The sequence below is a fragment of the Talpa occidentalis genome, unplaced genomic scaffold (assembly GCF_014898055.3).
Source record: "Talpa occidentalis isolate TD23 unplaced genomic scaffold, MPIMG_talOcc4v2.1 talOcc4.4, whole genome shotgun sequence".
Classification (NCBI taxonomy): domain Eukaryota; kingdom Metazoa; phylum Chordata; class Mammalia; order Eulipotyphla; family Talpidae; genus Talpa; species Talpa occidentalis.
The window spans coordinates 54,320,975-54,340,779 of record NW_023604295.1 but is presented as its reverse complement, the minus strand read 5'-3'; the positions used below and the strand labels follow the sequence as shown (position 1 = coordinate 54,340,779).

Sequence of the window (19,805 nt, the reverse complement as noted above, 5' to 3'; positions counted from 1 at the left end):
TTCCGCTGCTGCACTTCCCCTGCTTTGCTGTTCTTCCCCTGCGCACTGGTTGCCCAGCCGGACCTAGGGCCGGTTAGCCCTAAAGGTCACTGCAGGGGGAGGTGCAGCAGTAGGTGAAACAGGAGAGATCTTTTGTGTCATGTGGGTAAACTCCCTGGCCAGAGATGGAACTCGTGTTGCAGTGGCTGCCAATAGCTTGATAGTACTGAGACTTAACCCCTTGTACCACCAGAGAGGCCCCTATTTTAACATTTTTTAGCTCATTTGAAATTTGGGGGAATGTACTGCTCCTAGATAGTCATATTCTGATCATCCTGCTATTTATCCCAATGAAAGTGGTTTATGTGAATATCAAAATTCAACTAAAGAAGTGACATGCTAGTGTCTTCCATTGCAGCCCAGGAGGCAATGGAAAGACAGATTTACAAACCAATTAGAACCTTCTGTGCAAAGTGGGGTCCATAGACCAGCAGCATCAGCATCGCCTACAAGGTAGGCAGAAAGGCAGCATCCTAGGTTCTGCTGTAGTCCTGCGGAATCCCCACTCAGTCAGCTGTCACTTCGCACCTGTGACAATGGCTATCATGGAGACAGGAGACAAGCGTTGGGGAGGATGGAAGGCTGAAAGGGAACCCTTGTGCTCTCTTGTTGGGAGGTAAATTGGTACAGCCACTATGCAGTTTTTCAACAAATTAAAAATAGAACTACTACATGATTTGGCATTTCCTCTTTGATTATATATTTGAAAGAACTAAAATCAGATTAACCAAGATATTAAAACAACCTAATTGTCCATTAACAGATGAATGGATATAGAACATGTTTGGGGTGTGTGTGTGTGTATGTGTACAGAGCCATTATATGTTATTCATTTATTAAAAAGAAGAAAATACTGTCACTTGAAACAATGTGGATGAATCTTGAGGGCATAATTATGCTATGTGAAAAAAAAAGTCATAGAAATAAATACTGTATGATCACACTTATATGTGGAATCTAAAACAACCCTTCAGGGGTGGGGGGAATGGGTACATGTATAAAGACTATGGTTCTTGCTCAAGTATGGCAGGCTAAGTCATTTGGAATTACAAATCCATTAATACTATGTGTTTGTAAATACTTCCAATTGAATTTTTCAAAAAATGAAATATCAGTTGAATGATAGCGTTTAAGTTTGTTTCTTACATTTAGTATGTTGGAGCTGTTCAGAATCCAAAGCAAGCCAGTAAAAAAGAGATTATAGCCATTTTCATAGTTCTAGGACATAACTTATTTGTAAGAAAGAAGGAAGGAGGGAGAGAGAGAGGGAGAGAGAGAGAGAGAGAGAGAGAGAGAGAGAGAGAGAGAGAGAGAGAGAGAGAGAGGTAATACGTTGTCTTTGTCCAGATCTGTGGCTTTCAGAGGGAGACAGGGAGGGAGTCGGGTGGGGGAGGATCATGGTGGAGGACTATGGGTGCCTCAGTGGTGAAACTGCTGCATTGCTAAGGTGACTACGCTTAAGAGGGGATATCCTGTACAGTCAAAACACTGGCAGGTGGACAATGGTACTTCCACAACAATAAATTGAAAACAATTGTTAGAGCTTTAGTAGCCTGGAATTTGTTATATTCCATTTAGAGGGTAGTATGGTTGTGTGAGCATGAAACTCTGACTCTGGGCTAAGGTTTTCAGTGGGTACTAGTCTCCCAAATGGGCTAAATTGAGCAACACAAACCTGATCATCTCTACCTGGATACCATCACTCCACTGCTTTACAATATACTTCACTTATTCAAGGGTATTTAGCTAGCTACTAGATTACTTCTTGTTCTTATCAGGTTGCATATTTGTGGTATCTCAGTAACAAAATCTGTGTCTCTGTTTACATTAGTGTTCAAAATTGAATTACCCATAGCATTATGAAAACAGATTTCAAATCTGAGTTTTAATTCATCTATGGAGAATTCTAAATTATAAAACACAACTTGGACACTTGTTCCTTTATGCTGGGATGACTGAGGTACAACCTTGCTTGCTTGCTTTCTGCATGTTTCCTTTGGGTATATTTGTATGCAGACAGTTCTAGGATGAGATACCCCACAGTGAGAGTGGTATTATTTCATCTTCTGCCGCATAGCAGTGCGTAAAGTCTATCATTTATTGCAGCTGTTCTAGCTTGTCCTTAGGAGAGATCATTTTCTCTCCAGGAGCAAGATTTCTTTGTAAAGACTATGGATTTTAAAAAGGTAAGTTGTGAAAAGTGACAAATGCTGCAGTTTGCAAATAGTTTATCCTTCATTGCTATTTCTTTTAATTTATACCTGAAAAGGGCTCTGGGATTCATTTGAATGAGATATGACTGTGAAAAGAAGGACATTTAATAAGTCATGGTAACTTGGGGTTGAAATCCAGCTCTGCCTTTGACTGCTTCCCTTGAAAATATAACCTCTATAATTCTTCATCTTATTCTAGTTATGGAATGTTATGGTACTGAGGATGAAATAGAACAACCCAGGCTTAGCACACAGCAAATACCAAAAGTATCCATTCCATCTGCATTGCCATAGAATCTACAAGACATCCTTTGAATTAATTTTTCCCCAAGAGTCATAAAAGTGGGTGCAGAGGCAGCATGGGAGAGCATCCAGAGCAAAGTCTCCGCAGCATAGAAGGCGACTTGCTAGTAGGGTACTCCCCTTCCTGGCTCCCACTAACAGCATTTCCTTACTACCCTTCCATAAGCAAACTTCCAGCTGGGTCTTAGTGAGCTATTTCTCTGATTAGACTTTTACAGCAACTACTTGTGCTAGAGGCAGAAGAACGGATGGTTGAAATGGGTCCAACCATCCTAACTAAGCATTCTGGTTAGTTAGTGCACAGTATTTCTGTTGTGTTGTTTTCTTATTTTCAATCTCTCGTTTCCCTATGATTCCTGGCAGATATGTGCGCACACACACAAGAATGTATATGTCCATATGTTATACCTGCAATTTTATTTTAACACTTATAGAAGCTGACATAAACTTCTGTAAATTACTGTGATTATGAACACCTTTCTCTCCATCAAAGGTCATCTTAAACCCATCTGGAATTTTGCATGGTCTTTAATCTCATTGCTAACAGTTCTCCATTGCTATCTATCGCCTTCCTTCTTAATGGTAGCTGCCATTCCCAGAAGAGCTGAACTCCATAGCTCTGGACACCCCCATGTCCCCCCATCCAGCAGTATAGTATATGCCTTTACTGGTGTTCGAATGTGGGTCTGTCATCCATTATTATAGTTTTCTGGATGTAGACCCTCTGTTATACACCTACCTCCCTGTCCCCCAGAGCAGATTCCTGGTTCTAAAGTCCCTGGTGTGGGCATTAGCCCTTCAGTCCACACCAGAGATGCTCCAAACTTCCCCTGCTTTTCTTGGATCACACTGCCCTGGTCGCGCTCCAAATGCAATTAAATTCCATGTTTTTTTCTAATGTCTGTGCCATGTATTAAATATCTTGTGTCTACATTGGTCATCTGGTTTTCCTCCAGGGATTGTTGTCTTGATTTATATATAATTAGGCTGTAAGTATGATTAATATTTACATAATATGGTGAACCTGGTGTCTTTACTCTTCTGTTTGCTGGACTCCCTCGAGTCAAATATTCAAGATCCCTTTTCAGATTTAGTAAGTTGTTAAAACCTCATGCTTTTATGAATGAAAACAACAAATTGATTTGTTTTCAAGCAGGTTGTCAGAGCATAAAAATATGTGTTTTGTCTATGCTGATTTGTTTGCAGGTATATACGTGTGTGTGTGTGTGTGTGTATGTGTAGGTTTATATGTTTTCTCTCTTCTTTAAAAATGGTCAGGAAATACTAGTCACTTTTGAGTACATGCCAAGAACAAAAAGATCCCAGCTAACAGAAAGAGTTTTCCAGAAAGTTAAAGCAGGTGTCTTATAATCAGGACTGTTACAGAACAGCTTTTCCAAAAAAAAATATGGCATAGTTACTGAGTGGCCCTAATATATCTCATATTGCTCTGTTAGAAGTGTTTACTGTTTTTTATCCATTAAAAGATTTTACTACACTGAACTTAAAAAGAGGTCACAGTCCTCACATCCTACAAATAAGTAAGTTCAAAAGTAAATGTACTAAATTGAAAATGCTTATAATTACATTCTATAGAGTAAATGCAATACTACCTTACACTTACTTTAGTTATGCTGATTTGTCACCTAACCCATGCCAAATTCAATTAAATAAAGAATTCAGTGATGTGCAATGCAAAGCTATGTACTCGTGTAAAAGGTATTTATTTTTAGTTATAGGTGCAGCTAACCTTCTATATCTTTGTAATCTCTAGTCTTTTCAGTATAAGCAAAGTAAATAAATATACCTACTCAGTCTAAGTTGTTGTAGTTGAAAAGAAACATGCTAAGTATAAAAATACAGTTGAGATACATCTCAAGCAAAATGTACTTCAAAGAACCTTTTCCTGTCTGTTGAAGAAGAATTAATTTTATCTGCATTCTGTATCTCAAAATAAGTGTTTTTAAGTAAATGTTAAAATATTAGTGATTGAAAAATTAAATATCTAACTTAAATATGGAATTTTTTCTCTAAAAAGAAATCCTTACAGTCACTATCCTGTATATCTCAATTGGAATGGTTTGGTATTGAACTATTTATAGTGGGAATTTAAAGCTTAAATGTAGATAAAAGACTATATTGTAATTTATTACCTAATAAAATAAATTATTCATACTATTGGGAATTATTAAGCTTTGGGCTGTCATTTTCTGCTTTGGGGAATTCTTGATCTCCTTTGTTTCCTAGTTTGTACAACTGTGACAAAATTCCAGTTTCCAAACAAGATATAGAGAATTGATATTCTCGAAGCACTCTATTCATTAGCTATTTAATAATGGAAACATAGCTCATTTTAATCTGCCTTTAGTGTTCAACCTATATTTTATTTAAATGTTGTATTTAGTTAGGAGGAGATTGGGATAAAAAATAAGGCAAAAATTCTGGCATCTTAACACAGTTTGGTAACTATTACTGATAGCTTCAAATTTAGCCTTATGTATTTTATTGTGATACTTCTTTTATAAATATCATCTATAAAAGGAGTATATGTAATATAAATTGTTAAATTTATAAAAGATCATAAAACCCAAGTTGCCATTACTTATCTTCAATATGAATACAATCATAGTTGATGCCCCAATTTTCATTCTAGAATTGATCACTGTGAATGTTTCTGTTTGTCCTCCCCTTATATTTCTTTTTAGTTTTACTTGGACATATTAGGTATTTACAGATTTGACAAGGTCATATTTCTTTATGTAGTGACCCTCTTTACCCTTAGTTATGGATTTTTGTCTTAAAGCTTACCTTCAAAGTTTTCATGGAGTTATACTAACTTGAGCTTGCTCTTGAAATTTTCCCTTGTGTTTGAACCATTTTTTTTTTTTTTTGGTCATTTCTTTGCTATTCTTTATATAACTCTTGTGTGTGGCATGTCACTGAATTTTATTTTGACAAGACCTGTCCAACATAATTTTAAATTGGAAATTTTAGTTTATGTACTGTTATTATAGGTAGTCTTGAATTTGTTTAGTCGTCCTATGTTGTGCTTTTTTTCTGTACAGCTTTTAAATATTCAACAGGTCTTTTAAAATCAGTGTTAGAACTAGTTAATCTCCATTAATAAAATAAGTTACCCAAGGTGATATTAAAGAATCAAGATATATGAGCATTTTATGGCTTTAAAAAATATTCTGCTGCGTTGTCATCCAAAGAAATTGTATAATATACCAATTAACACTGAAACTAACAATCTATAAACATGAGTTTTTCATATTCTTGCAATTGTTGGGTATTACAAATATAATAGATTATATATAATTCAATTATGGAAAGTTGTTTTACATTTTTGATAGTTTTCATACATTGCCTAACCAATATCTTCATGTGTGAGTTATATTATCTTGTCAGTTTAGCAATCTAATAAATTTTATGTGCTTATTATTAAGTGAATAATTTATTTGAGGCTAGTATTTTTTTTTGCCTATGTAACAGTTTTGGTTTGTTCATTAATTTATCTTGAAAATGTTCTACATGGCTATCATCATACTTTTATTATAGAATCTCCTATTTAAACAAGTATTTGTAACTGTGTATTTCTCTCCCACAGTATTCTATTTTAATATCTTTAGTATGTTACGTAACAGGATGTTCATGAAAGTAATCCTAAATGTCAGAGTTCTTTTTTGTGTGTGCTGCCAAACATCTCTAGGTGCTATAAATCATTCCAGATTATTATTATATTTCAATGATACTTCTAAAGGGAACAGAAGCGATTATGTTTATTTAGTTTGCCATAATTCAGTAGAAGTTGAATATGTCATTTGAGCTGTTTTGTCTGTAACATATTTTTGACTGAATTTAGGAGGATGCAGGAACATTTCTCATATCACCCTGCCCCGCCACTCCCTTATTTTTTCTTTAATTTGTTACATGCTTTTAAAATATTTATTTTCACAAAATACAATTACTTATAAAAGGAGCTCCTACCAAGTGTAAGCTATAGTACTAAGTATTAGGAATTAAAATTTAATTTACGTATCTGCATATATCCATTCATATTATTTTTGTAGCTGATACTGGAAATGTTTATTTTCACTAGTTACTTCATTAATTATTGAGACTTAACTATGATACTACTGGGGCTGACCCACATTTGAAATTTATTTTATAATACTTATTTTTATTTTGTTGTTTTTTATTTATTTTATTTTTATTGCTGTAGCATTTGTATACATCCCTGTTTTATGAGTACATGTTCACACCTCTTCAAATGTCACCCACAGTACCTACCACCAAAGCACCAATAATCTTCCATGACAGTCCTTGGGATCCTCTCCACCATTTGCTACCTCCCAACTTCTGGCAATTTCAGTTCTGCACTCAGAATTCAAGGGTTTGTTTTTATTTGGATTTGTCTGTTCCTTAGCCTTGTTTTTTTATTTAAATAACTATATTTAAAAATGCAATAAACACCCATGAGATTGCCACTCTTAGCAAAACTAAAATATCAACAATAATCTACTTCTAGCCACCTGATTTTGCCATTCTGTCAACCCTCACCCTTTCCTCCCATTACCCCAATTAACTATCATCATAAGTCCTCTATTACTTATATCTTGTTTAGTTTATAGTCTTACTTCCTCTATATATATGTTACTAAAACATGTGTGAACATATGTCTGTGTACATGTTTAATTAAAAGGACTCAGATAAAGTGAATCATCAGATTGACAGATTAGAAATACATCTAAAATCTTACCAGTGTCAAACTTTATTAATAATTTCAAAAATACAAATAATTAGTAGGATAGGAAAAATAATTTAAAGTCTGGGATATATAACAGGTTCCCCTAGGTTCTTATTTTCTGCATTAAACACATACATTTGGGCTTAGGATAATATATGGGGAGGTATCTGATGAGATTTAAGGGTCATCTCACATAATTGGGAGCATTTAAGTTATGAAACACCTGCAGTTCCTACCTGTGGGTATATGCGATGTTCTTTTGGAAGACATATGTCGTCAAAATGTAGATGTTTTGTGTGTTTACATTAGGCAATTCTAAATCAGGGGCATCCTACTCAAAGCTTTCCAAAACTAGGTATTTTTTTAAGAGCAGATTATACTATTTGCCTGGAGGTCCAGCTCCAGCTACACTTACAATGAAATTACACTGGATCACCTATTTTCCCCTCAGGAGCATCCCTCCCCACTCCATTGATTATAAGCCAGATATGAATTATAGTGGCTTTAACTGTTTCCTTCCTGGACTCCCTGTAGTTTGTACAACTAAGGTTGAACCACGAAAACACACTTCAGATGAGATACAAAAGAATGGGGTACCAAGCATTCTGCAGCTTCCAGTTGTGTAATTTGTCTCCATGGTACTTTACACCATGTTCCTAGTGGTTAGTTTGTCAATGCACCATTGCACAACTTGATTATATTCATTGTATTTACAAAAGAGTAGTCACTTTTGCAGGAGTTTAATTTTATTGGTTTACTTACTAATTGGCTGCCTGATGGAAATGATTACATAAATATCACAACTTGGAATAATATTATAAAAGGTAGTAGTGTTTGTTGTTCCAGTGTAAAAGTAGAATATGAATTTTTATTTGCCAGGAGAAGTAAATCTATAAGCATAAAGTGAAAGGAAATTGAACGTAGGATAATTTTATGAATAACTGAAAACTAAAATTTATTAGGTTCATAATCTTCTTGCTCTTGTCAGTATATTGTCAAATATAGAATTCTTTTGATTAGTAGCATGTCTTTTTCAAATGTAGCAAATAATCTCTTTGACAAAGCAAATTTTCTACCAACAAAGGAAGTTTATTGGACACAAAAGTCAGAGAGAAATACAAGAATACAAAAGCATTATTCTAAGAAGTACTTCAGAGGGGAAAAAATTGTCACAAATCACTTAATTCTGAGGATGTTAAAAAGTAGAATACACAGTGAATACTGTGATAAAAAAGCAGTGCATTACTGGATGGTAGTGTTTGAAATCATATAGATGTTGTACAATGTCAGGATAGTTGCTATTATATTTTAGTTACATTTGAATAAAACTATTAATTCATAGAAAATGAGTCAGCTCATTGTGTCTATGTATACAGGAATATGAATTGTTTGACCAATTTTTCTTAAATCATTAAAAGCCTATAATATAGTAGGAGAATTTTTTTTATTTCTCCATTAAGTAATTGGTGAACCATAGGGCAACTAAAGTAAGTGCAATGGAGTCAAAGTAATGGAGCACCAGCTACATTAAAGGTGAGAGTGATGGCCACTTTTGAAAAAGATCAGAGCTAAATGATAATTTACATATTCCCCTTATTTATGGAGCAAGCTGGCAGTCATCAATAGATTTTTGATTCAGATAGTCAAAAGGTACAAATTTTAATCTATAAGATAAATAAATACTGGGGGTATAAAGCACATGATGACTATAGGTAACGCATCTGTATGGTATATTTTATTTTATTTTTTTTTTTTAAAGATTATTTATTTATAGAAGAACCAGGGTACAGGCCAGATGTGCGGGAGGGTGAGAGGATTCACCAGAGACAGAGTAGGGAACAGAACAGGCAGACTGACAAAACCCACTGCTGAGCCGGTGAGACAGGAGAGGTCTGCCGCGCCATGTGGGATTCTCGCCGGCGGGCCGGGATTGAACCCGCGCTGTGAAGCTGCGAACAGCTTCACACTGGGGCGCTCAACTGCCTGCGCCACCAGGGAGGCCCTGTATGGTATATTTTAAATGTGCTAGCAAAGTAGAATCTAAAAGTTCTCATCACAAGGCAAAATATATTTTCCATATTTTTTGTATGTGTATGAAATTGTATATGTTAACTAAACTTACCATGGATATCATTTTATAATATATGTAAGTTAAGTCATTCTGTATACCAAAGCTACAACTTCCTGGAATTTTAAAGTAGTTTTTTTTTTTTTTTCCAGTCATTTTGAATGAGGTATTTTGTTACTTGAGAGAAAATAATTCTAATTACAAAATGTATTTTGACCATAAAGCCATAAAGCATCAAGATTCTGAAGTCATGTTGAATAGGTGTAAATCCTGGATCTACCACTTATTCCTTTGACTAATACACCTATTGCATGTCTCCTAACTTTTCTGCACCTCAGTGTCATCAGTATACAAAAATGAGTGAAATAGTAATGCTTACTCAAATAATCCTTACCTCATGATGATTAAAAGTGATAATATATAATTATAATATCTATAAATTAAGTATAAGGAAAATATCTGAGGCTATTTGGAAAATCTTAAGTGTTTAATAAATGTGAAATTTCATTATTTTATCTGTATTACCATTTATATATGAATTGTTAACTATTAAAAACTTCATCCCGATCTACAAGGGAATGTATTACAAACACAAATATATTACTTAGATCTGACTAAACCATAAAAATGAATTGGGAATCCACTCAAAGCAATCCCAAATTAAAGTGAAAAAATATTTCAAGTTTGAATTGTTGGAGTAATTTGTTTACATTTCCCCTCTGCTAGATATATCCGTTCTTTACTCAATGTCCATTTAGGGAGGACATATAGGCTTAACAAGTTGTTCAAAGAAAGAGAGCTATAAAAGGAGAACATTTTTTTTTTTAAGAGTTTATAGAATCTGACTTTGGTTAGTTTTCTCTGTTAGGCATGGAAAAGAGAGCAATGTGTAGTTTTCCAGGAAAAATAGCTTCATAATTTCTACATCTGCATTTTATTGAAATGTCCAGATATTCAGGGCAGCCAAATAGCTACTGCCATTTTAATGAATAAATGTGAAGTAGATTTTTTTTAATTTAGTAGAGAGAATGAATAGATATGAAGATGATGAGCTATGGAAAAAGGTGGTATTAATGCTGCTTGGAGAAACACTACATGTAGAAACCAAGTAAAATGACCTCATGTTTGTATATGAGAGAGAGCTGCGGCCTGGTGTTTCTTCTGTACTGCACACAGGAAGCTGGAATGACTTAGTTTTATGGAAAATTTGCTGTTTCAGTGGGTTCAACTCATAGGCATGCAGAATATAAATCCTACAATGACAGCCCCTTCACATCCCATAAATACACAATTGTATGCATTCAGCCCTCTGTTTTCCAAAGGAAACTCTTATTAATGGTGGCTTTGTTTTATTTTTCAAAAGTAATTATTTTAATGACCATTATCAATAAAGTGACTTTTAGAATTATTGATAAAGAGTCAGCTTATGACATATCAGTCACAAAATGACAATTTTCATTTAATTTTCTAGGAACCTAGCTTTAAGAATTTGGGAAGGGGAATCAAGTAATTATTGAATAATAAAGGAATGAAATTTTAAAATATAGAATGAATCATCCATTTATGTATGAGGAAATTGAATTTCAGAGGCTCTACATACATGTTTCACAAATCCAATTTGGCAGAAAGGCTGAATTAGAAGAAAGGTCTCATGATTTCTAGAACTGTTTAATTTCTATTATCCATGCCAGAAGCATAAATTCAAAGTGAATGTGGTACATAAATACTATCTGACTTTGTAAAAAATTTTGTTTATTTATGTAACATTGGTTTATAACACTGTATATGTTTTAGGGATAATTTCACTCATCTGCAATTGTATGTTATCACACTACACCCAACACCAAAACTCAAATAATCCTTCACTATAGTTGATTGGAACTCCACTCCCATTTGCTCCTACCACCAACCCTTCTCCTCACCATGTTTCTTTCTGGTAACCTCAGTTCTGTATTCAGATTTCTAGGGTTCGTTTGGCTTAATTTTGTCTGTTTCCCTTTTATTTGATCTTAAAATAAAAGCTTTCAGAGTTATACCATTGAGTTTGATGTTAACCGTGGGTTGCCATATATGGAATTTATTATGTTGAAGTATCCCCACAAAAGGATTTGACTTTTGTACTGGAGAACAACATAAAAGATGTTCTCTTCTTTTTATCTGTAGCTTCTACTCCTTAACTTTTTTGTCTTTATACTTATGCGCTTAGTAGTCTAAAGTTTAAAGTTTAAAAAGAACTTTTAACATTGTTGATTTCCAGGAGGATAACAGTATAGAGCAATAATTTATCAAGCATGTCCAACATGAATAAACACCAAATAATAAGAATAAAGACACCATAGATTATAGTTCTAATTAACCTAAGAAATCATGTATTTTATCATTTACTTTGCCAAATATTTTGAATGGATTCATCATGTTATATTAACTACAGGTATTCCTCATTTTATTGTTCTTACTTTTATTGAACTTTGCAGATAATTGCTTTTTATTTAGGCTTTTGGTGATTCTGCATTGATAAGTATATTGTTTCCATTTTTGCAGAAGCATGTACTCACATTGTATCTCTCACAGTTTGATAATTGTCACAATATTTCAAAGTTTTTCATTATTATTATAATACATATTATGGTTATCTTTGATGTTACTATTGTAATTGTTTTGGGTGTAAAGAATCTCATAAAAGATGGCAAACTTAATTCATAATTGTTGTATGTGTTTTGCCTTCTGTACCTACCAGCTGCTCCCTACTCTCTCTGCCCCTTTGGTTTTCCTGTTCCCTGAGATACAATATTTATATTAGACCAATTAATTACCTTACAATGACCTATAAGCAATCAAGTGAAAGGAAGAATTGTACATCTTTCACTTCAAATTGAAAACTAGAAATAAAGATTAAGTTTAGTGAGAAAAGGGCCTCCCTGGTGGCGCAGCGGTTGAGCGCTGGGTTGCGAAGCTGCCCGCAGCCTCTGCCGCGCCGGTTCGATCCCCGGCTGCTCCCCGGCCACCGGAGGAGGGTCCCACATGGCGCGCAGACCTCTCCTGCCGCCCGCTGCTCCCCTCAGCAGTGTACTTCGGTCCTTCTGCCTGCTCTGCTCCCTGCTCTGGCTCTGGTGAATTCTCTCACCCTCCCGCGCTTCTGACTGTACCCAGTGCTTGTATAAATAAATAAATAAATCTTTAAAAAAAAAAAAAAAAAAAAAAAAGTTTAGTGAGAAAAGCATGTTGAAAGCTGAAAGTTCTTGAAGCAATTCATAGGGCTAGTACTGTGAACACATGAATGATAAAGCAAAACAGCCTTATTGTTGTTATGGTGAAAGTATTAGTGATCTGGATAGAAGATCATACAAACCACATTTCTTTAAGCTAAAGCATAATACAGAGCAAGGCCCCATCTTTATTAAATCCCATGAAGACTGGGAGGAACTAAAGAGTTGTATTTGAAAAGTTTAAAGCTAGCAGAGTTTTCATGAGTTTTAAGAAAACAAGGTACTCCAACCCTTAAAGTGAAAGTGAAGCTGCAAGTATTGTTATAGAAGCTGTAGCAAGTTGTCCAAACGATTTAGCTAAGGTAATTGATGAAGGTGGTTATTACTAAGCAGAAGATTTTCAATGTGATAAATCATCCTTTTTTTTTTTAAACTTTTTTTCTTTCAAATTTTAATTAATGAAACATTTAAAACTTACAGGGAAAAAATTAAACTCACACTTTTTACTCTTCTTTTTTATAATTAATTTCTTTATTTGTATATATTTTACATCAGGTGTAATCCCCATAAAATTTCCACCACTAATTAACCTGTGCACCATCACCTTAGTCCCTTGTGCTCCTCCCACCCTCGTTTTGATCCCTCTCCTCCCCTCCCCTGAAGAGTATCTCTGATTTATAGTTGTCTGTAAGCCAACCTGCTATTGAAGAATATGCTATCTAAGATTTTCATAGCTATAGAGGTGAACTCAATTCCTGACTTCAAAGAGAAGTTGACTTTCTTGTTAGGAGCTATCATAGCTGTGACTTTAAGTTGAAGCCTGTGCTCACTTACACCATTCCAAAATTCCTAGGACCCTAAAGAATTAGTCTAAGTCTACTCTGTGCTGTCTAAATGGAACAACAAAGCCTGGATAATAGCACATCTGTTTACAATAGGGTTTACTGAATATTTTAACCCCCTGTTGGGACCTAGTACTCAAAAAAAAAAAATCCTTTCAATATTACTTCTCACTGTCTCGTTGAAAATATAGTAAGTCATCCAAAGGCTCTGATGGAAAGTACAAGGAGATTAATGTTTTCATGCCTGCTAAAATGACATCTATTTTTGAGTCTATGAACCCAGGAATGACTTCAGCTTTTAGTCTAATTATTTAAGATATGTATTTCCTAAGGCAAAAGTTATCATAAATAGTGATTTTTTTGATGGATCTGAGAAAAGTAAATGGAAAACCTTTGGGTTTTCACTATTCTAGATGCCATTAAGAACACTGGTTAATTGGAAGAAGTAAAAATACCAACATTAGGGCCTCCCTGGTGGTGCAAGAGGTTAAGCACCACACTATGAAGCAGTCCGCAGCCTCTGCAGCATGAGTTCAATCCCCGGCCGGCCAGGGAGCAACCTGTATGGTGCAGCAGACCTCTCCTGTCTCGCCCACTGCTCCCCTCAGCAGTGTGTTTCAGTCAGTCTGTGTTCTGCTCCCCACTCTGTCTCTGGTGAATCCTCTCACCCTCTGCACATCTGGCCTGTTTATATACATAAATAAATCTTTAAAAAATACCAACATTAACAGGAGTTTGAAAGGTGATGCCAACCCTTTGAAGGGTTCAAGACTTCAGTGGAGGAAGTAACTGTAGATACAGTGGAAATAGCAAGAAAATTAGAATAGAGGTTGATCCCCAAGATAAACTGAATTGCTGTAATCTCATGATAAAAGTTGAATGGATAAAAAGTTATCTCTTATGGTTGTGCAAAGTAAGTGTTTATTTTGGGATGGAAGCCACTTCCAGTGACTATGCTGTAATGACAAGAATTTGAGAACATTGACTCAAAATGTGGAAGAAGTTCTACTGTTGGCAAAATGCTTTCAAACTGCATTACATACTAGAGAGAAATCACTCCCAGAAGTCAATTTGTGCAAAAATCTTTATTGTTTTTGGAAGGAATTGTCCCTACTGCCTCAGCAACCACCACCCTAATCAGTCAGCAGCCTTCAGTATCAAGACAAGACCTTCCACTAGAATATTAGCAGTGCAAAGAACCTTTGAGTACATAAAGATAAACTTTCCCTTATAGATGAGACAAATCAAGGTCCAAACGGAGGTATGACATAAAAGGTTGCAAAATGAGTTGTAGGAGAACTGGAAGTAGAACCTCTGCAGATTATTTCCAGACCATTATGTACCAATTACTTGGTCAAGACAAATGGAATTGTTGGTGTTCTGGGCTCCATGGTTACCCTTTATTTATCTGTGTCACTCTGACACTTACTATTCTTAGTAAATTAAATATCTTGAGCCTTGAGCCCAGGGGAATTAGATTGTTCTATAACTATCAATACAAATGAAGTATTACCTTATTTATGATAGCAGCAACTCATGAAGAATCTTATTAAAAAAAAAAAACCTCATGAAAGTGTTCAGTTTGGAATGCTAAAGAAAGTGAATAAATTGGTATCTATAAAAAGCTGCTTCCTATTGGGTAACACAAAGAGTGAACTTTGCAGAAGTCTATAATTAAATCTAAGTTCTCATTTACTTTTCATATTAGGGGCCTAGAATTCCTGTTTTTAAAAGAGAACTTTTTGGAACAATGACTAAACTTCTTATCTTGTTCAGTCCAGCTTCTCTTTATTCTTTCTTCCATAAAGTCACAGACATTATATTTTCAAGTTACTAACTCAAACCTTGGGACTTTGCCATGTTGTGAAGCAAAGGATGGGAAAAGAGCTAATAATGTTCTAAATGTTAACATCTGAGTTCAAAGTAAAATAGACACAGCCAATAGCTAGAAGAATTTTTTTTCTTTTTTTTTTTTTAATCTTAAATTTCATTTTTATATTCCCCCATACAATTGCAAACGCCCCATTCTGACCCCAATCCTTCCCCTCCCGCCCCCCACCCCCCAAAAAGTGTCTCTGGTTCATAGTTTTTTGTTGATTTTGATTTTCACTTTCTTATATTCATTTTCCTGGTCCCTTATTTAAGTTTTCTAGATTCCTGCTATGATTGAGACCATCCGGTATTTTTCTTTTTCTTTTTGGCTTATTTCGCTGAGCATGATCCCTTCCAGCGCCATCCATGTTGCTGCAAATTGCATGTGTTTATCTTTTTTGAATGCTGAGTAATATTCCATGGTATATATGTACCACATCTTCTTGATCCAGTCATCTACTTTTGGGCATTTGGGTTGTTTCCAAAGCTTAGCTATTGTAAACAGTGCTGCTATAAACATAGGGGTGCAGGTGCTCTTTGGAATTGATGTTTCTGTGTCCTTTGGGTAAATACCTAGGAGGGGAATTGCTGGATCATATGGAAGCTCTATGTGTAGTAGGTCCAGAAATCTCCACACAGCTCTCCATAGTGGTTGGACCAGTTTGCACTCCCACCAACAGTGCAGAAGAGTTCCTTTTTCTCCACATCCTCGCCAACATTTGTTGTTGCTAGTTTTTTTAATATGTGCCATTCTCACTGGTGTGAGATGGTATCTCATGGTAGTTTTGATTTGCATTTCCCTGATTGCAAGTGATGTTGAACATTTTTTCATATGTCTGTTGGCCATTTGCATTTCCTCTTCAGAGAAGTTTCTTTTTAGCTCTTCTGCCCATTTTTTGACTGGATTATTTTCTTTGTTGTTGTTGAGTCTCATCAGCTCTTTGCAGATTTTTGTGATCAGTCCTTTATCATTAGTGTTGGGTGCAAAAATGTTCTCCCAGTTGGTGGGGTTTCTCTTTGTTTTTGTTATTGTCTCTTTTGCTGTGCAGAAGCTCTTTAATTTGATGTAGTCCCAGCTGTTTATCTTTGTCTTCACTATCACTGCTTTGGGTGATGTGTCTGTAAAGATGTCTTTGATGTGCAAATCCCGTAGTGTTTCGCCTATATTTCCTTCTATGTATTTTATGGTTTCAGGTCTTATGTCTAGTTCTTTAATCCATTTTGAGTTGATTTTTGTGTATGGTGTGAGGTAGTGGTCAAGCTTCATTCTTTTGCATGTAGCGACCCAGTTTTCCCAGCACCATTTATTGAACAAACTTTCTTTGCTCCAATGCATAGTCTTTGCTCCTTTGTCAAAGATTAGTTGACCATAAATCTGTGGGTTTATTTCTGGATTTTCTATTCGATTCCATTGGTCTGTATGTCTGTTCTTGTTCCAATACCATGCAGTTTGATGATTATGGCTTTGTAGTATAGTTTGAAGTCTGGGAGATTGATGCCTCCATTTCCTTCTTTTTTTTTCAGTAGAGCTTTGGCTATTCGGGGTTTTTGGTGATTCCATATGAATTTCATCAATAATTGTTCTATTTCTTTGAAGAATGCCATTGAGATTTTGATTGGAATAGCATTGAATCTGTATATTGCTTTTGGTAGGATGGCCATTTTAATAATGTTTATTCTTCCAATCCATGAGCAGGGGATGTCTTTCCATTTCTTTGTGTCTTCTTCTATTTCTTTTAACAGTGTTTTATAGTTTTCTTTGTATAGGTCCTTTACCTCTTTTGTTAGATTTATTCCCAAATATTTGATTTTTTTTGTTTCAATAATAAAAGGGATGGTTTTTTTGATTTCTTCTTCTTCAGATTTATTGTTTGTGTATAGGAAGGCTACTGACTTTTGCGTGTTGATTTTGTATCCTGCCACTTTACTGAACTGACTGATGAGTTGAATTAGTTTTTCTGTGAAGATTTTGGGGTTCTCTATGTATATTATCATATCATCTGCAAATAGTGATAGTTTGACTTCTTCTTTTCCTATTTGGATTCCTTGGATGTCTTTCTCTTGTCTTATTGCTCTGGCTAGGACTTCCAGTATTATATTGAAAAGCAGTGGTGAGAGTGGACATCCTTGTCTTGTTCCAGATCTTAATGGAATTGCTTTCAGCTTTTCACCATTGAGAATGATACTGGCTGTTGGCTTGTTATAGATGGCCTTTATGATGTTGAGGTATGTTCCTTGTATCCCAAGAATTTCAAGGGCTTTTATCATGAATGGGTGTTGCACTTTGTCGAAAGCTTTCTCAGCATCTATTGATATTATCGTATGGTTTTTATATTTCTTTTTGTTGATGTGTTGGATAACGTTGATTGATTTTCGGATGTTAAACCATCCTTGTGCCCCTGGAATGAATCCAACTTGGTCGTGGTGAATTATCTTATGGATACATTGTTGGATTCTGATAGCTAAAATTTTATTGAGGATTTTGCATCAGTGTTCATTAGGGAGATTGGCCTATAGTGGCGCCAGAGATCTCTCCTATTGTCCTTGGGGGGCTGTTTTTCGTCCCCCCCACCCCGTGGGACAGGGAACAGAGCGGGAATGGTAGGGTACACCTCAACAGCTTTGGGGTGCTGTGTCTGCCTTGTGCCCCACCGTCGTGGAGAACCCACGCCCCGAATTTTCGTGCCCCGGGTCTCAGTTCAAAGCCCTCAGTTCCAGGACGCGGGCTGTAGCCCAGTTCAGTGGCGCAGGAATGGCGCCTTTTGCACAGCTCCCGTGCCCGGGTGCCTGGTTCCTGCTCACTCAGGGAGGGACCTTCACCTCAGTGAGGACCTCCGCGTGTCTCCCCGCAAGCCTAGGTCGCAGGCGCGGGTACCTGGGCAGCCGCGATTCTGGTCTGCACTTGCTTTTCAAGCTCCCCGAGCGCGCCGCGTTTCTGCGCAAGCTTACCGGCAGCCCGGGCTGTGTGCGCGTCTCCCGGGGTCTTTGTTCTTCTCTAATGGCGCCCGGAGCCGTTAGCTCACCGCCGTGTCGGATCCTGCAGGGTTCGCCTCAGCTCCCGTTCATGGGGTGTGGTGGCTGCAATAGTTCCTTTCCACTCACAGTCCCGCTTGCTGCGTCGTTTGTTCTTGTTGGTCGTTTTGGTTTGTTGTTTCCTCCTCTCTGTGGGTCGGAGAGTGCCGCCTCTGTGGGCGGGGGAGGGGAGCAGGGTTCTGCGCTTCCCTCCCTTCTAGTCCTCTTTTATGGCCACTTTCTTCTTCGGGTAGTTTGCTGGAGTCACCCGTTTATCTCCGTGTCCCAGTTCTCACTGGGACCTGCCGCTTTTCCTCCCTATTAACTTTTTTTAATGGGAGATCTTACTTGCAGGGTCTCCTCGCCGCCATGTTGCTCCGCCCCCTCCAAGAATTTTTTTTTTCATTGAGAAAACATCAGTGGGCAGAATAACGCAGTTTAGAAAGGTAAAGATACCTAGGAGTGGAATTGCTGGATCATATGGAAGCTCTATGTTTAGTAGGTCCAGAAATCTCCACACAGCTTTCCACATTGGTTGGACCAGTTTGCACTCCCACCAACAGTGCAGAAGAGTTCCTTTTTCTCCACACCCTCGCCAGCATTTGTTGTTGCTAGTTTTTTTAATATGTGCCATTCTCACTGGTGTAAGATGGTATCTCATGGTAGTTTTGATTTGCATTTCCCTGATTACAAGTGATGTTGAACATTTTTTCATATGCCTGTTGGCCATTTGCATTTCCTCTTCAGAGAAGTTTCTTTTTAGCTCTTCTGCCCATTTTTTGACTGGATTATTTTCTTTGTTGTGTGTTGAGTCTCATCAGCTCTTTGCAGATTTTTGTGATCAGTCCTTTATCATTAGTGTTGGGTGCAAAAATGTTCTAGGTATTTACCCAAAGGACGCAGAAACATCAATTCCAAAGAACACCTGCACCCCTATGTTTATAGCAGCACTGTTTACAATAGCTAAGCTTTGGAAACAACCCAAATGCCCAAAAATAGATGACTGGATCAAGAAGATGTGGTACATATATACCATGGAATATTACTCAGCATTCAAAAAAGATAAACACATGCAATTTGCAGCAACATGGATGGCGCTGGAAGGGATCATGCTCAACGAAATAAGCCAAAAAGAAAAAGAAAAATACCGGATGGTCTCAATCATAGCAGGAATCTAGAAAACTTAAATAAGGGACCAGGAAAATGAATAACTATAAGAAAGTGAAAATCAAAATCAACAAAAAACTATGAACCAGAGACATTTTTGGGGGGCGGGGGCGGGAGGGGAGGGATTGGGGTCAGAATGGGGGGGCTGCAATTGTATGGGGAATATAACAATAAAATTTAAAAAAAAAAAAAGAAAGGTAAAGATAATGTCACATGTTATTATTTATTATTAACATCATAATAAAGGAGGTTAGAAAGTAGAAGAGGAAGTTGTAAACTTGGAGTGAAAAAATTTGGTTTTAAATCATAAGTTGTTTATTACCAACAGGATGG

The 19,805-nt window shown here is 36.4% G+C and overlaps 1 pseudogene; it reads right to left on the bottom strand.

The window, feature by feature from the left end:
- LOC119258130 (60 kDa heat shock protein, mitochondrial-like) overlaps positions 1 to 14,812 on the bottom strand; it is a 29,532-nt pseudogene extending 14,720 nt beyond the window's left edge.
- Between the last annotated feature and the right edge of the window lie 4,993 nt (positions 14,813 to 19,805).